The following is a 22,483-nucleotide window of genomic DNA, read 5'->3' on the forward strand; positions in this document are numbered from 1 at the left end:
ACTATTGTAATCTATGATTTATCTCAGTTTTTGACATTCATAACTTATGATAAATTTTAGCATAGAATTATGATCATACACACATATTTTAAATATATATTACATTATGTAATAGTATGAATATTTTATCGGTTGCAAACAATATCTTTGTCTGTCATAGAATGCATGATTTAGCACATATATATAACAACAAAATGATTTTAGAGAATTTAGAGAATTAAAATGTGAAAAATTAGTCTCATCACATGTCAAAACAATAGACATAATTGATTGTTTCGAGCGCCATAGTGTGAATAAGATGCAACTTTGAAAGCAGTAGGCCTACTACTGTATTTTTCTGTTTACTATGGTGAAGAGAGTCAGCCACGCCGTACTGCGTCGACTGTTTCCCCTTCCACAGCGTCAAATCGAATCGCAAATAAATAACAATATACATCAATGGATTTGCAATGAATGTGGCTACATTAATTGTTTGTCTAATTTTCTTTAGATTATTTGCTTCGAAGTTAATCGGAGAAAACAAAAATCAAATCGAAAAACCCCTAAATTTTTACATATATTATATTATTTTAGCAAGGAAACTGTTCGATTTATTGAGGAAATGAATACGACTAATATTTTAGTCCATAATGTAACGAATCGAATGACATATGATAGATTTTTTTCCGATTGCTGGTTACAGAGATAATTGATTTCCAGTTTGCTGTTTACTATGGCTAAGAGAGTCAGACGCGCCGTTCCGCGTCGACTGTTTCATCTTCCACGGCGTCAAATCGAATCGCAAATACATAACAATATACATCAATGGATTTGCAATGACAGTGGCTACATTAATTATTTAGCTCATTTTCCTTTAAAACTACTTGTTTCGAAGTTAATCGGAGAAAACAAAAAAATCAAATCACAAATCCCCTAAATTTTTACATATATATTAGTTTATCAAGAAAACTGCTAATTTTATTGAAAAAATGAATATAACTAATATTGTAGTTCAAAATGTAACGAATCGAATGGCATATAATAGAACTGTTTCCGATCAATGGTTACAGAGATAATTGATTTCTTGTGTTTACCTGCATTTTTCATGTTTTAGGGGGCTGGGGCGGAAAGCTCCAAGGGGATTTCTTGGGACTTTTGGGAGAATGACCCTCTGTGAGGGTTCTATCGATGGTGGGAAATTCAGCTTTTATTTAATTTTCTGATCGAAACTGCTTTTTTGGACCTTCATTGACTGGGCTATTTCTTAAATTAACTTGATACTTTCTCAAATACAATTGGAAAAAGTGTAGTTAACCTCCACCCCACCAAGCATTCTCATCAATGCTTTTCTGATACATTGATATGAGAAATAACGCTTATTGCTTGAATTTATTCATCTCAACTTGAGACAAACTGAATTCAAGCTCATTATAAATATATAAGGTTGATTTTTGAAAATCTGAATTATTTGAATAGTAATTGCTCTATGTTCAATGAGTGTTGAACGAATAAATTTGACGTAGCGGATATTTGACTAATATGATCAATCTAATCTGTCGAAAAACTGCTGAATTTTTAATTGGAAAAACGTTGAAGATGTATCAGATACAACAACCAAGCTTAAGATTAAATTGATACAAAGTTTAAATTCATAGACATCTTTTTATATTGTATCAATCTTTATTCAGAAGCGGTTGATTATGTTGAGTATTATAGAAAATAAAAAGATTGTGTAAATATTGTGTAAAACTTTCAAATTGGGATTTCATCTATGTGATAGTTCAAAGGGAATCTGATAGGATACATTTTTTCACAACCTGTCCTCATTTTGGTTTTCCAAAAAATGAATAAGATGATTTGAATGCCTCTTTGAACATAATCGCAAATTTTCAATACATGGTTATAGTTGCTTTATTATTGGGAATAATGTAGTTTCAGAATAGGAATTTGAAATTCTTGGGTAGAAAACTCTCTTCTTTGATCAGCACCAATGAACGTCTCCATGAATGACCTTGCCATTCAGAGTCATACCAATCTTTCTCAATGAGGGAGAAACTGTGATGATTCTTTTTTATAATTTTACTGTTTATAAAACACTTCTTTAGGTCTATACTAATTGATACAATAATAAATTCTTATTCAAATTGCATACACATCAATCTTCTGCAAGCTTAGTTGTCTCAAGTTCGTCTTTTCTCCAATTCATAATGCATTCGCTTCAACCGTGAAAAGGTGGAGAATTCCGTCAATTTTGTAGTCAGGTGGAAAAGAGTTGACATTACTGTCCACTCTTCGCCAATCAAATAAAATACAGTAGTCATTCTATTCCAATTTTTCCACTTTTTGAAAGGAACATATGAACGTTTCACACACATATTTCAACAGGAGAGAGAAAAACAACACAATAAAAACTTCCAACACAAAAGAGCTTCAAAATTTTAGACGGAGAATAATTTCTCAGCATCGAGAGACTCCGAGATAGAAAATACAGTGTATATTTAAGTCAGACAGAGACAATCTTATTAGTTGGAAGAAAAAGAGGTTGAATAACCATGAAAAAGTTGGCCATATATTTTTCAACATACTTTTAGACCACCTTTAAAAGCTTAGAAGAATGAGCTGTGGTATGAGATGTATCTATCCTTATTTCTGATGCCCCTTCATAGGATGCCCCGAACAAGAACGGGTGCACTGCTAGTCTCAAAAATAATATCAAAAATATACTTTATTTCTATTTTAAATGAGATAAGAAACGATGGTATATATTTTTACAATATTATGAAAACAGAAAGAATTCCTCACAAGGAACAAAGGTAAATAATGTCCTTTGGAAGATTAGAATGTAAGATGTGAAATTTATTGTCATACACTGACTAATGTTAAAAACTAAATGGTTGGGAATTGGGATACTTTGGGGGGGGGGCATTACACTTGGATTGGGCGGGCATGCGCCATTGCCCTTGGGGGGGCTGGGCACCCCTGCAAAGGCGAACCTGATGCATGAAATCAAGGGGTACTTGGGTGATCAAGTTTAATTGAGCCAAAACCGTACATATATCCTTTATAAATAGATTAAAGGATATTCTTTAGATGCAATAAAAACTTTATAGACGCAATTTTTAAAATAGGTCAGGTTTTTGTCCATAGTAAACACCATCTTGTAAACATTTTTCACATCCATACAGAGAATTATGTGTACATTTCAGTACATGACAGTACATTTCAGAAAAACTCGAGCTGGGGAATCTGCAATAAAACAACCAATCCTAGAAGCAAAGAGTACATCTTCAAAACTGATTCCTCTTCTTTCTAAACCTGCACACTCATTCACAAAGGCAGTTAAAAACTCATTTAAACTTTTTGGTTTTGCATTTCCCTTGTAAAGTTCAATAATAAAGGGGGATTTATTATTAGCTTGATCAAGCACACCCAAGACAAGCCAAAATTTTGTACCACCCTTTTCTATTGGCAATTCATCTACATTTACATTGTTAACATATTTTGAACATTTGAATCAAGTTTCATTTTTTTCAATCAAATATTACTTTGATATTCAAATATCAAAGTAATTTACTTTGCCCAGTCTTAATGTCTGATGATGCTTTTTGGATTATATTTTTTCCAAGCCAAAATAAACAAATCTATAATGACCCACCACTACAATCTATAATGTTTACAGATCTGGGGGTTTATACAGATCTGGAGGTTTTGAGTAAAGTGTGCGCATCTAAAGGAAGACATGGTATATGTGGCTTCAATATGTGCAAAAGTCTGGTAGTAGCATAGTTTGGAAATATTAAATTGCTTGGCCCAAGACACAAGCTTGTCGTCTAAAAATGACATATCACCCTCTAATTTTTTGGGACCCTCACTTGAATCAGTCTTACAATCTTGGTCACTGGAAAAAAGGTGTCATCTAAATCATCATCAATCATTACCACCAGAAAAATAGTGTAATCCAAACTATTGTTATTACTGTTAAAATAACTTTACACATTGACTGCCATGTGACCCATTTCTGGGTCACATTCCACCCTATTTATGGGCCATGTGAATCAAAAATGATTTTTCTTCACCAAGCCAAAGGTCATTTTGCCACCTCATCTATCTGGGCCACAACTATTTTTCAAGTCCTAGATTTGTTAGTTTCATCATTTTTGAGGCATTTAGCAACATGGTTTTGTATTATAGTATTCAAAAGTTCAATTTTTTCTACCGAATGGGGGTACCCACTTTTGGGTCACATGGCCACAGAGAGTGACTTTCCTTCACAGTGGCCATGTGAATCATATATGAGTCACATATTATGAAGTTGTATTGGCGAGTAAAATAAAACAATTATAAGAATATATTAATTTACCAGTAAAACAAAGACCACTTACATATTGTAGAAGTAGACTATATAAAAATTATCAACATAAAAATCATCAAAATAAAATTATATTGAAGGGAGAGTGAATATTTATAATCAAATTGTCTTTTTTGTTTCATGGGTGTGGAAGAAGCATTCTTTTCAAATCCTCTGATTGCATCCACTGCATTTCAATGATACTTTTGTGGTCTTCAGAATTACTTGTTTGCGACCAAGATTACTCACCAAATTTTTGTAGCACAATATGCATCTACCTCTTGTATTTTTCACTAATTGATGTTTTGTCACCATTTCAGGTTGTTGGATGTTGAAGGTGTCCTCACCTAGTCAACTATTGATAATGCTTTCCCTCAAGTCTGTTACAGATATTTTATCACCTGTCACTGATTTGTACAAATAAATTGCATTGATTATGGCTGTATTTAGAAATAAATCAAAAATTACTTTTCTATACCATTTAACGTTATTTTCTCTATAACGTGTGCCCTGCTTGGCCGCAGTTGGTAGAGCAAAGATTTGGATAATGTATGATACTTTTTGTGATTCCTGGAAAAATAATAGTATCAAATTCTTACCAGCTCTCCCAGGAGCTCAAACAGTTCTCTGCTTTCGCTGGCTGTAAACGTCAGCTGCTTTAACAGTTCACAGTTCTTGTGACTGATTTGGTGTACTCCACAAATATAGATGCAATAGAGATAGATAAGACTAGACGAAACTAGACGAGACTAGACGATGCGGTACTGCCACTAATGCTACCCGCCACCATTCGCCAAAGTGGTCAGCAATGAAAAATGATACCGGCGGAATCAAAGGCGACACTCTATCAGAATACCTTATAATTCTATTAATTTATGTTGCTGCAACTTAATACTATGACCTTGGAGATTCTTCAAATCAGATGTGTTGGTACTGGATAATTTATATAATCTTGGGAACGTATTATTTCCAAAGATTTGATAATCAATGCTGTATATCGCTGATTTATCCAACTTATTTGGTGAAGAATATAGTTGGTTGGTAATCTTAATAATATTTCAATACTGGTAATAAAATAGACTATAACAAGATTGGTCATGCATGTAGATAGGATAATAAATAAAGGGTACACCATTCAAATAAAGACACAAATATATTACATAAAATATCAAGAGTCAAATAAAATATAGAGCAACAAGTATAAAAAATAATAAAAGAACAAATATATATTGGAAAATATCACAGATAGCTCACTACTGATTGACTTTGCTTTTTTGCACAAAAACTACCATGTGCTTCTTTAATCAGCAAATATATGCTTCCAAATTGTATAGCTCAATTATGGACTTGCTATCGCTTGTCTAATAAAACTTTATGAATCTTCTTTCCCAATTAATACAAATAATTAAATATAAGTTATAAATCTCAGAATATATTAATATGTATATCTCAGGGCTAGGGTTCGGCCTCCGGTGGAAATCAGATAAATCACTTATCTTATGAACATGAGCTTATAGATTGTTCTTATGACTTTAATGACCTTTAATGACTTGTGCAAGTTTTGATATTAATTTCAATATTTAAATAACCCTTTGTCGAGCTAGCTTCATTAAATCATGATTTATTTGAAGCACTGAGGGTCCCCTTAATAACTTTCAATTAAACTCACATGTCGATTTTTATAAATTATGATGGCGATCCAGATTCTTTTGATGTCCTAGGCCTTTCTGGTGGGCTGATGTCATCTTCTCCAATGGTGATATTTAAATTAAGGGACTCATGTCTTACTACGACCTCACTAAGTCTTATCAAATTAATTTTTAAATTCAAACTTAAATTTTTAAAATGTACAATTATTTAAAAAGGGATCTTGTGCTCTATAAATTGGTGGCTGTTCCCGGTGACCTCTGACAAGCAAGTGGGCTTAGATCTACCCCTATTCTTTCCATGACCATACTTCCATATTTTTGAATTTGCATTCATTTAAATATTCACTCTGATTTGAGCTGGTCCTAGCCTCACTACTACACAATGACATGATTCAATATAGTCCATGCTAATCTGCTGGTTATCGCATAAAGAGCAAATATTATAATTCTTAAATATTCATTTTTTATCTGTTACATAGATTGGGTATTGTATAGTTTACAATTTTTATCATTTATATAATAAATAAAGTATATTTTTGAATTAACTTGCTTTCACTGCCGGTCAGTTACTGTATTTTGATTGGCTTATTCTACAATTACAAATGTATTCATGTGCTGAGTAGGATATACCACATTTCCTTAATATTTTTATTTATTTTACACATTTTGTCCATGCTTGTATGACATAATAAATATTTTTGTATTTTTGAAGATGTTTTTTCTTTTACATTGACATGCCATGCTTGTTACCAACCCTCTGATCACATTTTAAGCAAATGCTATTTGTATGCAACTAAATTTGCCACAGGTGTCTGGCTAATTCTCAATTTATACGGCTTGACCAATCATTTAGGTTGCCGACCAGTAAGTATCAAAGAACCTAACCTCTAAAATTCATTATTTTATATTATTAAATAAATAGCAATAATATTCTCCTTTCCATTTGGCTGTTCAAAACTGTAGCCTGGATACCCATTATTATCTAATCTCGAGTTTGTTGACATCGCACCCAGTGATAGCAATACAGCTGTTTGCTTGAGACCTATGAAATCTTTTCATTTAGTGATTTTGATAGCTATTCAAAATTATAATCTTACAACCACTTCACACTTCTTCGTAGACTAGAGTGATAAGCACTCATTTGGTCAGCCAAATATATGAATACTTTTCCTTGATTGTAATCCAAAACAACTTCTGGTTTTTCCATCTCTTCATTCCATTTCATATAAGTTATTTTGTCAACATGTTTAGTGGACAACATCAACACTTCTCTTCTATCCCTCCATTTCAACACCATCATATTTTCTTGGTCCATTGCTGCTATACATTCTCCTTTTTTCAACTTCTTGCTAATTACCTCTTTTGGATTATGTTTGTGATTCTTTGTTAGTGTTCCAACTAGATGTGTGTCATTTTTTACTAGTTAATGTGCTAGTGTAACACTTGTATACCAGTTGTCTACAAAAAGTGTAAAATTAAGTGTAAACTAAAGTCCAAAATTAAGGTAAGGTCCAGTCAGCTGCAGCACAACATTGGTAGAAGTAGATATAAATTGTGTGTTCTGGCGCACCTGTCCTAAACTTCCCATAGGGTCCAAGGTCAAAACTCTGAACACCTCATAACCAAGGTCAATGTCAAGGTCAAAACTTAAAAAAAAATAGAATAAATATTTTTTCTATTTATTTATTTATCTATTTTTTCAAAGTTTTGGCCTTGGTTATGAAGTGTTTGGAGTTTTGACTTTGACCTTGACTTTGACCTTGACCTTTGACCCTATGAGAAGTCTGGGACAGGTGGGCCAGAACACACAATTTATATCTACTGGTAGAAACACTAGCATTAGGTGATGCTTCTTTACCTGCATAAATATTGTAGGCAACAGTGTAATGGTCTTTTACACATAGTTTAAAAACTTTGATTCCATAACGATGAGACTTGTTTTATATATATTGACAGAAAACCACACGCCCTCTAAATGGAATAATGCTTTCATCAATGCACATTGATTCTTCAGGAATATAAGCATTTCTGAAGTTAACAATAACAATTTCAATCAATTTCTGCACTTAATAAAGTCGATCTCCTGGTGGAGCAGCAGCATTATTTGAGCAATGATGATTAGCAAGTAATAGTTCATATCTGTTCCGAGACTTGAATTTGGACATTTCAGTAACAAATGAAGAATTCTTCCTGCAATAGTGTGCTAAAGAAGACAATATCATCATTCCCATCATTATTTTTATAGCATCATAAACAAAAAATTGGAAACGTTAGACTTAATACACAATACAATAATTCAGTGTGAATAGCCCCTTGAATTGAACTATATTTACCTAGCAGTAGTCCTTTAGTGCTTTCGCCAATGCCAAGCAAGTTTCTGGTATTATTTTCCCCAAGCATCGAGGAGATTCTGGTGTCAAACTTCATGTCTTCCAATGTTCTCCCCATTGCCAAGTAACACAATGTTGCTGTCAATTTTCCATGCAGCGTTATTGCTTTTCTCATCACAGGATCTTCTTTTGCAATTAACGGGGTGACCATTCTTAATAAATCCAAATAAGTTGGCTCATCCATTTGTAAATAGGTTTTCCAATCTTTTGGATGACATTGCAACTTGGACAATAAGCTTATGTGGGTGTACTTCCCCCTTTCAAGCCATGACTTCGCCCACATGCTCCTTTCGCGTTTTTTTCTTTTGGACATAACACACATTATCACTGCAATAGCTTGTAGGTCTTCAATAGATGACATGTCATGTTGAACTGAATTTACGAAAATGTATTGCACTAAAATTTACTAAAATCTTCACAAATCTGCACAAAACAATTCCCACCTTCCAATAGAGCTACCGCGCGACTGGATATGCAATGACCGGAAGGCCGACTGAGACTTAAGTGGGGGGACCATCAATCAGGCCCGGCCCAAAGGCCAGGACTGAACAGTCCGGGCCTTCGGGCCGATCGAAACGTGTATGGTAGGCTTTAGGCGATGCCTCAATAAAACAGTATATCTATTGGACTATGCTGAACACATTTCTTACAGATTGAATATGTTTTAATACATCAATAAGTGCAAGGTTCAGAGAGTGCATGTAGCAATATACAAACATAACATATGAGTTTTGCTATTTCATCCTCACTGCAACTCTCTTGTAAGCACCACTTATGTTTCTTGCTCCATCATAGCACTGAGCTATTTTTCTTTTTCAGGGTCAATGCCAAATTAACTGAAAACTGAAACAAGCAGCTTGTATAATGTTCCACCATCTTTCAAGTCGGTTTCATAGAAACCAAGAATGCCCTCTTTGATTTCAAGATTTCCTGTCACATATCTTATAACAAGGGTCAATGTTGTTCTTGATGTGACACATCTAAGAGTTCCATCCACCATCACAGACAAGTGCTTAGATTTTTTAGCATCATCAAGTATGAACTGCCTGGCAAAATTCCTCTTTATTCCAATCATTTCATGTTGAACTTCATGATAAGCATAATTGAAAAACTTTTCTCTGTCTACACAATTTTGTTTCAATAAGGAGTTATCTGTTGACCTCAGCTTCAATAACTCAACATAATTACCCCTGTCATAGGCACAACTTGCAATTTCCACACCACCTCGGTTTGCAATGCCTTCATGCCACAAATAGCAATACCCTCGTCTTTTTGAAGTACAATCTCTCTTAGAAATGTCGGCAACAGTGAAATTATATGCATTCAATTTCGATTTGTAATAAAATATTGATCAAATCATCGTTTATTGTCATAAAACATACAATATGTTGAGACAATCATCATTATTCATAAAAAAAAATAAAAATACAAGTTGAAGAACTCAAGTATCACAGTCAAATCTGTACTACACACTACAATGTACTCATAATTAAAATGACAATGTATTTATGAAAAAATATTATAGTACAGTACTACAACACAATAATAGGCCTAATAATAATAATAATAATAATGGTATCACACAACAAATGCTATTATAAACAGGTGATACCCAAATATATGAGAGTTTTTCTGGCAAGTGACAAAAAATGTAGAACAATTGATGCTCTACCCTTTTACTGAAAAACAGCTTGTAAGTCATAAACTGCTATGAAATCTTCAATAGTACATTTTCCTTTGTTCTCTTTTTCCAATCTCGGAAGTGAAACTTCTCATCTGTGCTTTTTCTGTATATCATCGTTTTCACCTTTTTCTTCATCGCTCAATAGTTTTGATTCCTTGCATTTCACACATAGATCTTTCTTTCTTTGGCTTGAAAAAGCTTATCAAATTTAGAATTAAATATAATTTCATACAAGTGTTTTTTTATCAAGTTCAAGCCTTCAGCTCTGTTTTCTTTGCGTACAATCCGTACATCATTGATAAATTCAGACCAACCTCCAAGTATTCCTTTTTAGTTCTTGACCTATAATAGTGAGACTCAATGCGAGGGAAACTATTTATATTATGCAGAAATACTGATTCTATAAATGTGTCTCAAGTTTTCTTTTGTTTTCCATGTTTTCCCCTGAAGTCTTCTCCAGTGAAACCATTAATGTCACTCTTTTTCAAAACAGTTGATAGAAAATTGTTTGAAATAGGAAATGTAGATTTTGAACATTGCTTTATATACACGCTTTCTTCTACTATCAACCTCAAGGTAGAACAATATGTTACATTTACGAGCAGTTGGTGATCGACCATCATCATAGTTGGAAGAAGAAATGAGTTTTGATATGTAATGTATTTTCTGTGTCACACAGATTGTAAAATTTATCAAATATTTCCTTTCTACATTCATTCGTAAATTTCAAATTACACTTGAAAGTACTACATGGCAAACCTAAAACCTTTCGCTCATGATGTTTACCAAGTCTTGACACATATGCTGCACCGGAATTGACTTTCTTCTTTTCAAATTATGTGCCCAGTTGTCCTCTTTCCTTCAAGTTAGCTGCTTTACAGGGCCAGTTGTATTTTTAATTGGATTCTCATCTGTTTGCACATCAGGTGAATCCTGCTGAGTTACATCACTTCTAATAGGCATCATCTAGTGTCAGATTCTGAATCTGGGACATATTCTCTGGATCACTATCACTGTCATAAAAAATATCTTCAATTGAATTAATGTTTTCAAGGTTATCATCATTTAGATAATCCAATTCGCGGCTTACTCACATGGGTTGTAATAATGCCAGGTCTAAACTTCTCAAACTGTAATCATGGTCGATGTTACTGGAACTTGGTACTTGTTCAGTGGTTGTCGGTTGCTCAGCGGAGTTGTCACTTTGAATAAATTCATCCAGGAACATATCCTCCGGTTGATTGGATACTACATTTTGGATCACCAGGCATTTCAGGCACTTCTTCACCTTGCTCTAGAAGTCTTCAGTAGTGGAATCACCAACATTCAGTAGTCCTGGTCTGATTCCATCATCTGGAAAATTGCATGGAATCAGTTTATTTAAAATGGCTTGGATTAATTAACATCAGTAAGGCTACATTCTTCAATTTTAAGTTAAAGGCAAGCGCAAATCCTGTGATTTTATTGGGCGGGGGGTCATGACCCCCTCTAAACCCAGATTATTAGCCTGGTTTTTTTTTCTATAAAAGGGTATAAGTTGGAATAACCGATAGCTATTTTACATCATGGGTTGAAATGGAAGACATAAATTGCTTAAATTTATCATTTTCCTGTCAAAATAAGAGTAATTAGCTTGTAAAATTATGTTGGTAAAAGGTTCAAAATGCTTTTTCCCATGCAAAATCTCCGAACCCCTCTCCCTTCTGGGGGGTAGAACACCCAGACCCCCCCGGTAGGAATCATTACTAATGACCCTTCCTTTGTCAAGACTATTGGTTGAGTAGGCCTATCACTCACTTGACAAATAAAACAGGTTGATTGATGATAGACTACTACATGTTGGCTTACCAGGCACTTCAGGCACTGCTTCACTTTGTTCTAGAGGTCTCATAGTAGCATCAGTAGAGTCTCATCACTAACATCTAGTAGTCCTGGTCTGATTTCAACATTTGCAAAATTGCATGGAATTGTTTTATCTTGAATAGCGTAGATTAATTAAAATAAGTAGGCCACATTCTAAGGCTCAACTCACACTTACGTGACTCAGGTCGAGAAGAGACTCGACTCTAGTCGAGAGCATGTGTTTCCAAATGGTGACACTCAGACCAGTCGAATCCAGTCTCAGCGACATCACCATTTGAAAACATAATGCTCTCTACTAGAGTCAAATCTCTTCTCAACCTGAGTCGCGTAAGTGTGAGTTGAGCCTGAAATATTAAATGCCCTTACCTTTCATAAGTTTCTAGAATTCATCATTATTATCAATGTTCTAGATGAAAACATAGCAAAAAAACAATATTAATTATTGTTATAATCAATTAACCCACCGTCGGGCGCGCCATTTATAGTCACACGAACGGCCGCGCTTTGTGTAAGTGTCCAATATTTCCATTATCTATAAGTGGCCCCCTGTGGGTTGGGGGAGCTTTGCGTCGATCATTGAACTCAAAAATGTGTTGAAAACCAGAAGGCCAGGAGTGGAACTCGTGTAGGTCACTAGGACTAATCAGTCTGAAGAGACTGCCAAGCATATCACACTGGATTGCAACAAGCAACCAGGTGATGAATGGGATGTTATTATAGGGAAAAACTCCTGGTTCTTGTAAGGAACACAGTTATTGGTTTGCCTAACTAACATACTACTTGGGAACACAATAAGCTTCGGTTGACGTGTGGGGTTCTTTGAACCTTTAGATCCTTGAATCCGTCACTTAAAAAAACAATAAACAATAATATCTATAAGTGTGAAATGGTCAATGAAGAAAGATCTTTGTTTTCGCTATCATTCACATTTATTACATAGTCTTAAATTTCTAACACAATATGTAAATTGAACACAATGTACACAAAATGAAAGTGTTGGTCAATAATCAGCCAATAAGTTTGTAAAATAGTTGTCAATAAGTACACAATTGAAAATTGAAATTTATATTAGACCAAGTAAGTTACTTTTTGTCTGTTTAATCATCTTGATCTTGATTATCATCATTTTTGACACTGCATGTCTGGCACACAATTTCCCTTGCAGAATGATTCTTGCATACGTGCTTGAAATATTTGTTGCACTTTACTGTAGTGTTATTCCATTTGTGACCTCCAAATAGATGACAGGGTCCAACTCTTCTTTCAACTTCTTGATTGCGAGCGGGTTCTTCCTGATATTTTTTGAGAAGCAACTTTACATCATTAGAAAGATTTGTCATTGTCGCCCATACACGAAGGTGAAAGTTCATCAGCTCAAAAGACAAGGCTTTCAGAAAATCTTTTCTTCGAGTCACCCTCTGAGGGTGGTTGCTGAAAAATATTACTCCACCATTTATCGTACTCATGTCAAGAAAACTGAAAAACATACCATTGGCCATTGCTTTGTAATGCTGGATGTTGAATATGATGCACACATTTTGTCAACTATGTCGACACCACCTTTAGTACTGTTGTAGTCAATATTTATCAAAGATTTATTTGTGGCCTCATCGATTTCATCTGAGACATGCATTGTTGATAGTAAAATAATGCCTTTATTAACTTCTGTCATCACAGAAAAAAGTGTCATGTCATATTGAAATGCAAAAAGGCATGAATTCATTGGTCGTGGCTTCATTGGTAAGAGTTAAGGGGAATTTCTCTCTTGTTTTCTTAGAGTTCCTAGAAATGTGATGCCATTTTCCAGCAAGTAAGTAGCCAATGGATGACTGTGCTATTAATTGTTTGTAGTCATATTGCGATGGGAATTTTTGATGGGGTCAATCAGTAGCTGAATTCAACTTTTCATGTGGGCCTGGTCTTTGTTTTCCGCAGTACAATTCAACACGCCAAGTATAAAACGCTCTGCTATTACATAGTGCATAATATTCCAGGCCATACTTGGCGGGCTTATTTGGTATATATGGCACAAACCCACATCACCCATGAAATGAAACTAACATTTCGTCGATTGTAACAAACTCACCAAGATTATAACTTTTTTGACAGTTGTTCACAAATTGAGTTTGTAAATCCTCTGGCCACGATCCTGTCAGTTTTTTCTCTGTTATTTCGTGTTTGAATGTTATCAAATCTGAGACAGCGCAATAAGAATAGAAAACGCTTGTAACTGAAAACAGCTCGGAGAATAGGCATACCTGTTCCATCACTATTATATTCTACAGTTCAAGACAATCGGTGTGCTTTCCTTTTTTACACCTTTGAGAAATAACACGCTAATCAAAGCCATTATTTCTGGACGATTGGTATCTTTGCAATCCCTTTCTCTCGAGTAATTTGTACTTGAACGTTTTTTATCAATGAAATTATTAGTATTTGTTACTATTGAATCAATCATTTCGATATCAAAAATTTTCACAAAAGTATCCATCTCAGTAGCATTTTTCATAGTCGCCTTTTTAGGACCTGGAAAAACTTTTATCATATTTTTTCAGTTGTTGATGAAGAAGAGGGCCGGGATTCTCTTCCCCATCTCTATCCCTGGAGAATCAAAACCAGCTTTTCACAATTAACTCAATTTCGTCATCAGTGGCATTAACTATAGTTTGATTTGCTCTTATTGTACCTGGAGACAAAAAATGAAGTACCTGATCAAGGTATTAATCCTTGCTGTACAATCATGAACATGCATATATTCATAATATTAAGTACATATATAATTATATATGTTGAGTTGATATGGGGAGTTGAGTTAGAGCAGCCGGCAGAGACGGTCGTGTTTTTGCGTTGCTCCGTTATCTAATCGTTGAGTTGTTCGTTTCAAGTGAAAAGTTGAAAGTGTAAGTTTCGTTTGCTGCATATTCTCGTGAATTGAGAATTGTTTTTACAATACTATCGTAATTATTGCTGAAAAATTAATTGCAATCGCGCTAATGCCCAGTTAAGTCCTTCACGAATGCAGACGGACATAAAAAGTTATTGTTCACCTTCCGGTTCTGCAAAACGTAATCGGTCAAAGAGTTCACCAGAAGCAGTCCTGCAAAGTGCTAAAAAACAATTAATAGTAAAAAGTGACATGGAGTTGGGAGAATTTAAAAAGTATTTCGAGGTGTTCGAAAAAAAATTAGAAGCTATGGACAAAAAGCTTTCAGACGTGGCGACAAAAAGTGATATTTCTTCCCTCAATTCAACTATGGGATCGATTATAGAGGACAATAAGGTAGTAAAACAGGATATAAAAACGTTGAAACGTCAAAATAAAGATCTTCAAAAACGTGTCGTCGGACTGGAGGATCGCAGTAGGAGAAATAATTTGGTGTTCCGGGGACTACAGTGTGATGAAGCTGCTAATTGGACAAGCATTATTAAAAATTTCTGTGTCGAGTACTTGGGTTCACGTACAGACCTTTGCGTGAATAGGGCTCATCCTCTGGGAAAATTCAAAAAAGGTGGGCCAATTATCGCACATTTTCCAATGGACAGTGATATCAATTACATTTTGGATAATGCAAAAAAGTTAAAGCATACTAATTACTTTGTTCACAAAGACTATTCGATTGAGACCAGAAATTCTAGAGCCAAGCTACTCAGACTAAGAAGAGAAATACTCAAATTATTCCCAGACGAGAATGCATACCTCGTACATGACCGATTAATCGTGAGACAACTAACATTCAAGTGGGACGAGGATTGCGGTCTTGAATGCGGAGGCGAGGATGGCAGAGCCAAGCTGGAAGAGATCGTCGGGGACCGAGCTGCGCTGATTTTGAGCACCGTGAACGAGACCACCCAGGGACCACCGAGAGACCAGCAACCAATCAATAAATGAAGTGAAACCGTCAGCCGGAAAATGGACAATACTTGTGAGCTAGGGATAGTTGTGTATAATGTGGCTGGTTTGCGAGGTAAGCCTTATAATGATTTGTTCAACTTTCTAAGAAAATTCGATTGTTTTATTTTATTGGAAACATTTATTGAAGAGGAAAAGCAGGAAGAGTTTATGGGATATCTAAAGGGATATAAGGTATTTTGGGATTATGCAATTAAGGAGTCTCGAATGGGCAGAGCAAAAAAGGGACGACTTTTATGCTATAAAGAGACCTGTGATGATATTAATATGAAAAATATAAATGATACATTAATTTTAGAGATCATAAGAAATGATAGAAAAACTTACATACTACCGATTTATCTCAGTGGAGGGTCCGAGAATGAATGGAATAGGGAATATAATTGTCTATGGATTATTTATCTGAATGGGATGATACTAGTAATTTAATTATAATGGGAGATCTAAACGGTAGGGTGGGTGATTTGCAAGTGATCCCACAACATGTTATTTACGAAGATACTAGAATAAATTGTACTAGAGTTACCAAGGACATGACAAGTAATCGTAAAGGGGAGAAGATAATAGAATTATGCGATGAGTTCAACTTAGCTATTATGAATGGCAGGATTGAGGGTGACGCGCATGGAGAATTCACATATATCAGTAACAGAGGTACAACAGTAATTGATTTGTGCTGTGTTTCATTAGAGTGTCTAGATATTGTTGAAAATTTTTGCGTAATCAATGAATGTTTCTCAGATCATATGCCCATTTGCGTAAAGCTGAAACGAACAGAGATTGAACGCGATTCTGTAAACCCCATGCTGCCGAAATTGAAATGGAAACGATTAGACGATTATCAGTTTGCTTCAAAATTATCAGAAAGAGCTAGTCGATTAAGTCATATAGGCCTACCTCAGAATTTAGATAACGCTATGGCTGTACTGAATGAGCTTATCATCAATTCGGCAAGCGATAAATTGATACCTAATCACAATAAGAATATGTTTAGGAAGCAAAGCTGGTTTGATAGAGATTGTGAAAAATGTAGATTAAAAATGTTTTCCCTTTTAAGATTGTTTAGAAAAACCAGCTCTGAAGTAGTAAGACACAATTATTTGAGCGCGACCAAAGAATACAAAGAACTATGTAAGGAAAAGAGAAAATTATTCTTGAGAGAAATAGAGCTCAAATTAAGATCAATAAGGACTCGAAAAAGTTTTGGGAACTGATAAAGAATTTTAGAGGTGTACAGCCATTGAATGTGTCATGTATCACGTCTGAAAATTGGGTGAGACACTTTCAACAACTGTACTCGCTAGCAAGAAGAGACACAACTGATTATGCAGCACCACTAGTAGAGGATTGTCATCTGGATAGAGCTATTGAGATGGACGAGGTACACTCAGTTTTGAACAAACTACGTGATAATAAAGCCCCAGGAGATGACAGGATACCAGGAGAATTTTATAAAAAGTCACCACTTGAATATAGAGAGCTACTATTGCAGTTTTTCAATAATATTTTTTCGAGTGAGACCGTGCCTGCGGCTTTCACTAGTTCGATCATATTCCCTCTGCATAAAAAAGGCGATAATTCAGTTGTTTCTAACTTCCGCGCTATAAGTTTCGTTAACTCAGCTGCTAAAATATTTGTAGGAATATTACTGAAAAGAATAGAGGAATGGATAGAAAGCCGAGGCGTATTGGAGGAGAATCAGGCGGGATTTCGAAGAGGATATTCAACAGTAGATAACGTGTTTACTCTTTACAGTATAATAAGTTATAAGTTGAACATTGAGAAAAGAAAAACCTATTGTTTCTTCATTGACTTCAAATCCGCATTTGATTGTGTGAATAGAGAAGCCCTATTCTACAAGCTTCATAATTTGGGACTCTCAAATAAATGCATACAGTTGATAAAAAGTCTCTACAACAATACAAATGCTGCAGTATGGTGTAAAGGAGGAAAAACAGAAAGTTTCAACATTGAGAACGGATTAAAACAGGGCTGCTTGGCCTCACCTTTGTTGTTTCTGATTTTCGTGCATGACATATGTGAGAGTATCGGTGGAGGCCTATCTATAGATGGTTTCAAAATAAACGCTCTTCTATACGCAGACGATATAGTAATTTTTTCAGATAACCCAGTAATGTTACAGAGAATGATCAATAATTTGAGAAGATATTGTATGCGATGGAATCTAGAATTGAATATGACCAAATCAAAATAATGGTGTTTAGGAGAGGAGGAAGACTGAGGAGAGATGAGAGGTGGTATTATGGAGAGGAAAGACTGGAGGTGGTGAAGGAATATAAATATCTGGGGGTTACTTTCACACCTGCTCTATCGATGCGTCCACATTTTAAAAATAAAGTAACAACAGCAAAATTTTATAAGTATTATTTTCAAAGCTAGAGGAGCTCTATTCCCGCTGAATTACAGACCGGAAAGACAGGAAGAAACACACAGATGTTCAATGTGCAATAGTCAGGAAAACGAGGACATGTTTCATTTTTTAGGTAGATGTAAAATTCTAGGAGAGATAAGAAAGACATGGTTCAATAAGTGGAGACTGGAAAGAAGAGAGGTCATAGAATACTTGGATGGAAAGAATTGGAAACTTTTGGTGGGGTATGTGAGGGCGGCTCTGAGGTATAGAAAGCAAATAATAGAAGAGTTCAATTATTAATGCTTTAATTTTTATCCTCTAACCGTTGGTCATTCTCTCTGTGATAAATGGATTGTATTATAAATATGAATCTTTGGTCGTGTATACTACTACCGAGAGCATCCATCACATATAACAGTAATATTAATTAGATAAAAACGGGTGTATTTTTATTATTATTATTTTCTTCTTTTATTTATCCTTTTTCTCTATCCTCATATGAATCAGGTGATAGTTCAATATTTGACATTTAAAATCTATTCTTTCAAAGACAGTCTGTTTAGTTATGAATCGCAAACCAAGCCAATTTTATATATTATTTTTTATTATTACTGTATCATATAATTTATGAAAGCTTTTTCTTTGTCTCAAGAGTTGAGTATTATATTTATCAAGTTCGGCTCAACTTCGGCTGACGGCAAAATGCCATGCCTAATGAACTGTTTACTTCTGATTTACTGTTTATTATTATTCCAATTTGTTTCTTTGTTTTCTACATTGAGAACTGTTCGAATCGTTTTGTTGAATAAAGTTCATTTCTATTCTATTCTATATAATTATATTAATTAAAAACATTTTTGGGGGTATAGCCCATATATATGAGCTCATTGGCTTTTGTGTTGGTAATGAGAGGGGTGATGATGAGAGATGACGACTGCTTTTTAGGCAAAGAACGGGGTGTCAGTATATATTATGACTAAGCTGTGGCCAAAAACTGTTGCATAATCTAGAATTGAACTTGGAACCTCTGGTTATCAGACTGACGCTCTTATCAATTACTCCAACCAGTAACTCAAATTGAATATTCATTACAATTTCAATTATTTTCCATGATTTCATTTTCATTAATAATTTATCCAATCCCCTCAAATAGATAGAACATTAATAGGCTCATAGAAAATGTTGATGAAAACTAACTTACTTTTAATGGTGGCAAGCAGAGTGAGTCCTTTCCATTTTCCCCTGTCCAATTGTATCGCAGTGCCAGCTGGTTTGTAAATATCTTTTCAATCATTCTTCATGTGACATTTTCTACTTTCCTTTCTCCAACGGTAGAAAGAATGTGCTCCTAAACATAAGAAAAATAATAGTATAATTGGTAATTATTAACTAAAGAGAACTAATTTATTCTAATCGTGAAATTTATTGTTCAGTCTAAATTCAGAATGACGCTTTTAAAATCACAATAACTTTTCAAACGTGTAATTACCGTTCTCCAAAAATAACAATTCATTGACCGAGTGAAGTGAGGTATAAGATTCAAGTTGACGGTTTGGCATTTCTCTTAATGTTTAAATGTTTATATGTTGCGCATTTACGGCAAAACGCGGTAATAGATTTTCATGAAATTTTACAGGTATGTTCCTTTTTTAATTGCGCGTCGACGTAGGCTATATACACGGTTTTTGGAAATTTTGCATTTCAAGGATAATATAAAAGGAAAAAGGAGCCTCTTCCATACGTCAATATTAGAGTAAAAATCAGACTATAGAATTATATATATATAGCGAGTTTTTGCAACTTCAGTCATGTCTCTTCTCGCTCCCCAATCGCCATCTTTCCTTATTTATCCAGTCTCCTTCAAAGAGACCTCTACTCTCCATTGAATGTGGACATTGGATACCCATCTCTTTCGCGGTCTACCACCACGCCTATTTCTGTTCGCTGGTACCCAATTCCATACTTTCAAAGGAAGTCTTCCTTCATTCATTCTGCGCAGGTGTCCATACCATTTCAATTGTTTCTCTCCAATGACATCCATTATCGTGTTTTTTGCGCTCATTCTCTCTCTTATTATATCATTCCTGATTCGATCCAGCAACGTCAATCCTAAACTCCTCCTCCAGTACATCATTTCCGCTGAAAGAAGTTTTTGAGAAGTTGATTTGTCCACACACCACACTTCTGACCCATACGTCATGACTGGCTCAATCATTGCCTGGTATATATATTTTTTGTATTTTTTGTTATGTTTTTATTCCATAGGATTGGATGTAGTGCTCTTATCATATTTTTCCCCTTCCTTATCTTCCCCATGATATCCACTCTATCCCTTCCATCATCACTAATAACAACGCCGAGGTACTTGTACTCCTTAACATTTCTAATCAATCCATTTTCAGTTTCAATATCCTGTCCTGTGCCTCCGAACTGCATATATTGTGTATTTTCTGTGTTAACCTCCAAGCCCCATTTTTTGTATTCTTCTATCAATTTTATTATCATATAGGTCATGTCCTGATGATCTTCTGCTAAAACTACCTGATCATCCGCGAAGAGGAATGTATGTATCTTGGAATCCTCCAGCTCGATTCCCATTGGGCTGCATTTCTGTGTCCATTTCTTTAGAGCAGTACACATATATACTATATAATTATACTATACACTATAGAATTATTCATCATAAATCAGCTGACAAGTGATTACACAGATGTGTGGAGAAGCCAGTCTATTGCTGTATTTCCATAAGGTCTATAGTTTCAATCAGGTACTTGTGGATGAGCGTGAGGTCTACTGTTCACAGAACTACTAGTACATAACCTGAAATTTTGGACTATTTATCATGTGACTAAATCAGGAATTGAAGTATTGGGTGTTGCCTGTTTTTCCTCTTCTTATCTCAGAATTTCTACTTAATAAATAACTAGTAGTTCTGTGAACAGTAGACCTCACGCAGTATTCTCATCCACAAGTACCTGATTGGAACTATAGACCTTATGGAAATACAGCAATAGACTGGCTTCTCCACACATCTGTGTAATCACTTGTCAGCTGATTAATGATAAGTAATTCTATAGTCTGATTTTTACTCTAATATTGGCGTATGAAAGAGGCTCCTTTTTCCTTTTATATTATCCTTGAAATGCAAAATTTCCAAAAACCTTGTATATACGTCGACGCGCAATTTAAAAAGGAACATACCTGTCAAATTTCATGAAAATCTATTACCGCGTTTCGCCGTAAATTGGAAAACATATAAACATTCAAACATTTAAACATTAAGAGAAATGCCAAACCGTCGACTTGAATCTTAGACCTCACTTCGCTCGGTCAATAAATTTTTGTTTCACCCAAAGTAACTGATCAATAATAATTATTATTATTAATCACTTAATAACATATTTTACATTCAATCTTCAACATTCAAAATTGGCTTATTCTTCCTCTGTCTATTAAGATATTAGATTTTGAATTGTAGTTGAAGATCTTTCATTCATTACAAATTTCTTGCATACAGATGATCAGACATGAAATACAAGGTAGACTCTTCCAAGTCCACAATAAGTATTCTATAAATTTATAATAATATTTTAATAAGTTCCAATCTCCATTAATCATTGCTATATAGACAACGGACTTGTGCAACTGCAATGGTACCCCTCGGTTGCCGGTCGAGTGACTTTTAATAATTATTATAATTAAATTAAAATTAAGTGGCCTAATTATTATAATAATTATCCAGCAGTTGGTGTACTGCAATATCTAATAATTCTTCCATATTCTATAAATTATTATAATAATATGTTATAATAAAAAGTTTGTACTCACAAACTGTATCATATTCTCTGAAGTCCTTAGCCATTCTTCAACTTTGGTTACGTCATCCACAGTTCTAAATGGTAGGTCGAAACCAACATTTTTCAAAGCGAATGGGTCAGCATCCTTTGGTTTTATAAATGCTAGGATTTCCGTTTGTATGTCTTTCATCACCTATATTTCTTGTATGGTTGTCAATTGTCTACATTTGTTATTCAAGGCTGGAACACAAAATTCATCATTCTATTAATAACATATTAAGACAGATGTCAACTTGTTTTCAAATTTATTCATGTGGAGTTAATAAATTTACAAATGCAATAAATAATATTATTTCATCTTAAGCTGAACTCACACAGGAGGCGCGTCGAACAAATTGAAAAAATTCTGCTCAGCGGAACAAAAAATGTTGTTCGGCTCACACCGAAAGCACTCCTCCTGTGTACATTTAGCTTTAAGGCACAATTCTC

The 22,483-nt window shown here is 34.7% G+C and overlaps 1 long non-coding RNA gene across 1 annotated transcript; it reads right to left on the bottom strand.

Moving 5' to 3' along the window:
• Positions 1-11,069: 11,069 nt before the first annotated feature.
• Positions 11,070-22,254, bottom strand: LOC120351309. The gene is made up of 3 exons (XR_005571306.1): positions 22,026-22,254; positions 19,399-19,545; positions 11,070-11,403 (listed from the first exon to the last, which is right to left on the bottom strand). It is a non-coding gene; the product is annotated as an uncharacterized LOC120351309 (long non-coding RNA).
• Between the last annotated feature and the right edge of the window lie 229 nt (positions 22,255-22,483).

Source organism: Nilaparvata lugens, chromosome 5, assembly GCF_014356525.2.
Source record: "Nilaparvata lugens isolate BPH chromosome 5, ASM1435652v1, whole genome shotgun sequence".
NCBI lineage: Eukaryota > Metazoa > Arthropoda > Insecta > Hemiptera > Delphacidae > Nilaparvata > Nilaparvata lugens.